Raw genomic sequence first — 7,253 nt, forward strand, 5'->3', positions numbered from 1 at the left:
ACAGTAACACACCAGAAAGAAAAATTATTTTCACTCTACTTATTTGCAAAGAGAATTCATTACAATCTTACCCAGGGTTCTGTTTTTCCTTACCATTGTGGCTTAACTGTGTTTTCCATCAACCCAGTGAGAGCATCACCAAAATATACCGTATTATTAAACATTATTACAGCTGCCAAGTCGAGCATTTAAAAGACAGGAAATGCAAGAATTCACGTTTGGCTCCCAGCATGTTTACATGCAGTAGGATATTAACTTTATAATAAGATCTGCCCCCTGGTTCTCAATGTTTTCTGCTCAGAACTGCACCCACTGAGCACATTTAGGCTGCCTGAAGGAATCCTTGGCCATGCCCACATCTCTGCAGTGCCCACAGGTGTGCTCAGGGTTGTTGCATTTTCTGGAACCCCTAAGGAGGGAGGGGAATGATGAATCTGACTCCATGTTCTTAGAAGGCTAATTTATTATTTTATGATCTATATTATATTAAAGAATGCTATACTAAAATATACTAAAGGATCCAGAAAGGATACAGACAGAAGGCTAGAAAGATAATAATGGAAACTTGTGACTCTCTTTCCAGAGTCTGACACAGCTTGGCCCCAATTGCCCATTAAGTAAAAACAATTCACAGCAGAAAGCAATGAAACAATCACCTGTTAGTAAACAATCTCCAAACCCATTCCAAAGCAGCAAAACACAGGAGAAGCAAATGGGATAATTATTGTTTCCTTTTTCTCTGAGGCTTCTCAGCCTCCCAGGAGAGAAACCCTGGGCAAAGGGATTTTTTTCCAGAAAATATGACGGTGACACAGGTCCCACCCAGCTGCTGGGAGGATTTGGGAATGCCCATTCCTGCAGGAACATCAGCCAATAGACACCAGAATATCAAACAGAGAGAGTATTTTGAAAAAGGAACTGAAAACCATTAGAAAAAGCCATAATTTAAGCAGCTTTCCCATCATCAGCTAGAAATCCGTGTAATTTGGAGGGGAGCTGGGCTGGCACAGGGGCTCCTGTGCTGGAGGTCACCAGGCAGGGACAGCCCCTGTGCCACCCCTTGTGCCAGCGAGCCCATGGTGAGAGCCCCAGGACACCCAAACACACTGAAGGACAGAATTTTTGGAGCATCCAAGGTTGAGGTTGAAGAAGTCTCATGTGGGTTGCACACAGGCAGAATAAACAAGCACAGTTCAGCACTGATGAGCAAATTGCACTGGGCCTTCCTAGTGCTAAAAGGCATTTCATAATTAGCTCCAGCTCTTTGAGATGAATAGCAGCCCAGAAAATAACATCCTTAAGCCATGCCCTTCATCCCTGTTTACCATTCCAATGATGGAAGGGTGAATTAAAATACTCCAGCAGAAAGAAGCATGAGAGAAACTGAAGATTTTATCTCCCATGAAACTTTAATCAGATTCAACGAGAAAGCAAAAAAATAAATTTCTTATTATTAAACTGATATTTAAATTACAATTCCAAAGGAGTCCAGCTGACAAAAATAAAAAGATAACTCAGTCTTGCAAAGCCCTGACACATTAACATAAATCCCTGCCAGGTTAATCAGCTCAGAAAGCCAGCAAGTTGACCCAAAATGTGACTTTTGCCCAGAAAGATCAGCTCCCCTTGTAAGACTCCTGCAGGACTGCCAGCAGTCAGGAACTCAGCTGGTGACAAAGATCCAGGGTTGGGATGCAGAGCACAGAGCCCCTGCCCCAGAGACACAGCACACAGCAGCCAGGAAGGTCACTTCATCCACAGGGCAATGCTGAGCATTTCATTTCACACCAAGAGCATCCTAAGCAGGTAATTACAGGCCACCTGCCAACTCATTATTCCTTGCTTTCCCCATCCTAAAGCCTGCAGCTGCTCCATAACAGTGATCACACCCTGACTTTATTCAAACCTTCAATAAACACCCAGTTAACCAAGAAGTCTATTTCACAAATAATAGCTGTTGTTAATATTAATGGCAACTCCATTTGTATGTTGCTGGGGAAATTATTCACTTACTCAGGCCTGGGGGGGTGTTGGGAAGCAATTGAAGGTCAGCCAGAGATTAAATTTCCTCCAGGTCTTGCTTAGCTTGGGTAACCCAACAAATGCCTGGCTCTAGTGCAGGTATTCCACAATGAACCTCAAAAACTTCCAGAACAAGAGAAGCAGGAATTCTAAATATCCTGATCTCTTCCCCCACCAGCCCTGATGCACAGCAGAGCTTTTATCCAAAGTCCAGGCACTCCATAAACCAGGATGTGGGGGGAAATTCCCTCCTTTCCAGCAGCATCTTTCAAAGGCCACGTTCATGCCCTGAAAATATATCAATTCAATCCTCTCCCTTCTGGATTCTTCTTGAAAACTGGACCTTGGGATTTTGATACCATCTGAATAAAAATAAAGGAGATGTAGAAAATAGAGATCATCAAAATAGGATCTACATGTGCTGCAGAGGTAAGAAAGAGAAATTGTGCAGCAGGATAATTAAAAGAATTTATTCCTGGCTTTTTAACTGTAGGAAATAAAGCATTTCACAATGGTGGAACATTATAATTAATAAGTTAATAATAATCCTGGGCATCATTGAGCTCCAGTTGCTCCAACACCAGCAGCACAGAGGGTGCCAGAATATGTGAAGTGGCTGGAAATAAAGATGATTTCAGGACATTTTCTGACCTGTCCAAGGCTGCTTTCACACCTGGAGACACAGAGAAAGATCCATGAAGAATCACTTTGCTCTTTCCTCGTTGTTTGGGCTGTTTAAACCCACTGAAGGGAAAAGCTGCTCACACACAAAGCTGCAGCAGCTGCCTGGGTGATTATTTCACTGGGGCTGGGAGGACATCTGGGTGCTGGACATGTGCTCCAGGCTGACCCCAGTTCAGCCACAAACCTTCCTCAAAACCCTGGCAGCATCCCCATAAATTAACCAGAGATGTCTGAGCATTCCTGGACACCCTTCCCCTATCACACAAGCTTTATGCCAATTTTTTTTTTTTTACAATTTGCAGAAAAATCCTTTGTGGAATTGCAGGAATTCGAGGCTACAAATATAATTTGAGTTAAAGCTCAGTGGGAAACCAACACTGGATGCAGCTTTATGGCTAAAACAGCAACTTCTGCTGTTGAGCAAGCACTGAGCCCAGAAAAACTTAAATACAGCTAAGCTTCCTCACCCCTCCAAACCTGTGAAGTAAATAAGTAACAGATTTTCTAGGCTGAGGCATCTCCTGTTATCAGCCTGGGGGGATTTTATATCCACGAGTTAAGCCATAAGAAGACATGCTTATGTAATAGAACAGTTTACAGGGCACCAAAGAGCTCCAGGCACTGCTTTAATGCCTCATAGACTTCCAGGCTTTGGGGCATCAGTATTTACACTCCCCCCTCCAAGATTTCCTGGGATTTTAGCATAACACCATTGCATTTTATTTTTTAAAAAAAAATCAAAATCTAATTTCCTGCCGTGTTGGCATGTGGCTTCATCACCCTGTCCAAATTAAAATGAAATCAAGTGTCATGCTCCTGTTCACTGCTTTGTCATCTGTATGAAGCTTCTTTTGTTAAATAAGGGCTGGAAACAACAGCAGGAAACAAACCCAGCACCTGCCAGAGGGCAAACCACGGGATGTGCCCTCCCCAGCTCTGTCATTTCAGGGATCCAGACAAGCAGAAAGCACAAGGCAGAACCTGCAGCTCCTCCTGGGCAGGCTGCTCCTGGCTGCTGGCTCCAGGGTGTCTCCCAAAAACAGCTCACAAAGCCTTTTTGTTCTTAGGATGGGCTGCGTTCGGAAACAATGTGCTTTCAAATGATGCTTTGGTTATGAAATGTACCCTGGTAAAAGTGGATTATGTAATAAGGGCTTCTGTAGCTGCAAACCTGGCCAAGAACCACAGTTGGATTTGAACATTTAGGGTATTTTATCCCTGCAATGGCTCAGTCTTTGACCTCTCTCCAGCCACTTTTCTCTCTACATCCCACAGCTCTCATGCTCTACAGGGATAACACCAAAATTATCGGAACCCAGGACATTGCTCTGGCTGCCCTGGGTGACTTGAGACCTTGGCAGGGGGCTCAGAGACCTTGGCATGGGGTCAAAACCACCTGTGCCTTTGATTTTAACCCATGGAAACAATCACCAACTTTGTGTGAAGAGTTACAAGCCACAAGAGTTTGAGTAGAATGATAGTGAATTTACCACAGGGTGGAAAAGTAGAATTTTGGGGATTTAGAATGGGGGCTCAAGAGGCAAGATAGAGGAATCTGGGTGGGTCCTGTCCTTCTTCTTCTTGTTCTCCATCTTCTGCTGTGATGGTGACACTTTTGGATTGGTTTAGGGTAGAGACAGACTGTCTAACATAGGTGATAGGTATTGGAAAATTATTGTAAATAAAGTACACGTAGTTTTTAGTATAAAAAGCCAACACCACCCCAAGGGCAGGGACTGTGCCACAACCCAACCTGCTGGACAGATCTCAGCAGGTCAGAGAAAGAATGGAACGGATAAGAGAAAATAAACAACCTTGAAAAGCAGAACTGAGGAATCCTGACTTCTTCTTCAGTCGCAGGGCTGGGAAAGAAAAGACTTTCTAATACCTCAGGAGCCATTTCAACCACAGAAAACCAGAGACAAAATAACAGATATCTAGAGCCTTTCTCTTGAGCATCACCCAGCCAGGGCTGAGCAAGGGGCCCCTGCTCTGCCTCACACCCCCCTGCCCTCAGGGGACCAGGGCCAGGCTCAGCAAAGCCCAGCTCTGTTTGCAAACCCACATCAGTCACTTGGGGAAGCATCTCCAAGGGCTAAATGTCACCATGAAAATGGATTTGGTATTCATCCAAAACCAACACAAATTGGTCTCGCTCAAGCCAGGCCACCTCACCCTTGAATTCCCTCCAGGCAAGATCAGCAGCAGATAAAACAGTGTTGGGGTTTGTAAATGTCACAGAACAGGCACGAAATTGCCTCTGCCCTCACTGTTGGAAGGGAGGAGAGGCTGCTGTGCTCATCTGCCTTGGCCTCCTGTGTTACACAAGGATTTGCTCACCAGGATTTACTCCAGGTGGAAACTGCCAGGAATTGACCCTTTGTGACTCCAAAAATCACATTTTTTTCCTTTGGAAAAGATGGTTTCATTCATACCAGCTGCAGGCAGGCCTGGAGACCCTTTGGTTTTGGTTACAATGCATTATAGACTTTTCTTTGCTGAGCATCTTAATACAGTAGAACCAATCTATACCTTAACTTTTATCTATAGCCTCTCATAACTGCTATAATTACCATATTCATGTTACCATTCTCCAATCACTAAAAGTCAGTACATTACAGTTTAAGCCAGAAGTTGTTTTTCAGTTTTCTTGCAGTGGAAAATTCTGAGACCTTTTTTCTACTTGCAACTTTGCTGCCTTGTTTGCCTGTGCTCTCTTTCTGCTTGGTACAAACATCTTCTTGTTTGAGGTGGGTTTTATCCTTTGCTCTAAGCCATAAAAACCCCTTCTAACTCACACACCCTTTGGCTCCTTGGTTATCCAGTAACACTGGCTCAGCAATTCTTTTCTTCTATATCAAATCTTGCTTCCATCTCTATTCTTTCTTCAGATTCTACATCCAAAAATCTTTCTGCTAAGCACACACATATCTGTGAGACTTTCTTGTCAAACTGTAATCCTTCCCAACACCAGTGGTCCCTTCCAACCTTACCCATCCTCTGAATTCCTTCCTGCTGCTCTTCAGGTTTTCTCTGCAACTCCTCTCCAGGTTTGCTCTTCCTGGCACTGGCATCAAATTAGTAGGAGTGGGATGGATTAAGGTTTCCCTTCTCCAGAAACTTTAAATTAAAGCCATCTCGTTATGTTAAAAATAACAGTATGTGTGTGTTTTTAAATGAAAACCACAATGAAATTGTGCAGGGTGTTTTTATTTAATTTTTTTTTAGAGTCAGAAACCAACCAAAATTACCTTTCTAATAAATGAACATGACTCGTCCAGGCGTCCTTGTAGAAGTGCTGGATTTCTTTCCAGCAATTTAATAGCTGAAAGAGTTTATCATGAAAACAACCAGCCACCATCATTAATATTCACACAGAGAGGTTTTACAAAATCCACTTGCATTTGACATTTCTCCCAGCTCCAAACAGAGAGCACACATTCCATGGGACTGTTTGTTCCTGGAAAATGCAGCCCCAGCTCAAGTCCATATATCAGTTTGTCTAGAACAAACATTTTGTACTTACAAACAGAGTCTTAATTGACTAAATGAAAAAAGCAGAACATTTGCTCCACATAACTAATGGGGATGTATTTCCTTTGCCTCCTGCCACACTCAGTATATACCTTAGGATAAGAAAAATAAATACTTGAGCATATCAATAAATCTCATGTGCCAGAACTTATGGTTACAGATTTCATTTAAATAATGTAAAGAAATAAAATTTTGAAATTTTCTATTTATTTATTTATTATAAAATTTATATTGCTGTTTATTATTAAATTATTATTTCATTATTATAAATTTGAAAATTTTTATTGTTATATAAATTATATATTATTATGTTATTATATATAATAATATATAATTATATATTTATTTACATATACATATACTTTTTACATACACATGAAGCACTCTCCAGGCACTTCCTCCCCCTCTCTGCCATGTCAAGCTGAAACCTCTTTTCCTTATCTCACTTTTTACATATACATATTTATTTCTATTTTTATTTATTATATTATATTATTATCTCAACTATATATTATTATAATATTATTATATTGTTATATATAATAATATATATTTATTTACATATACATTTTTACATATAAATATACTTTTTACATACACATGAAGCACTCTCCAGGCACTTCCTCCCCTCTCTGCCATGTCACACTGAAACCTCTTTTCCTTATCTCACTTTTTACATATACATATTTATTTCTAATTTTATTTATTATATTATTATTATTATATAAATTATATATTATTATATTATTGTATTGTTATATATAATAAAATATTATTATATATTTATTTGTATATACATATACTTTTTACACACACTAAGCACTCTCCAGGCACTTCCTCCCCTCTCTGCCATGTCAAGCATTCCCATCATTTATTAATCCATTTAAATCCTCCCAGAGCCCATTCCTGTGCTGATGCTGGAGCACCAGAGCTGCCAAAGCCACGGAGGAGCAGAGTGTCCAAACCTGAGCAGTTATTTTGGCAGGGTGTAGAGCCCCATGTGATGTATCCAG

This window comes from Melospiza melodia, chromosome 24 (genome assembly GCF_035770615.1).
Source record: "Melospiza melodia melodia isolate bMelMel2 chromosome 24, bMelMel2.pri, whole genome shotgun sequence".
Taxonomy (NCBI): Eukaryota; Metazoa; Chordata; class Aves; order Passeriformes; family Passerellidae; genus Melospiza; species Melospiza melodia.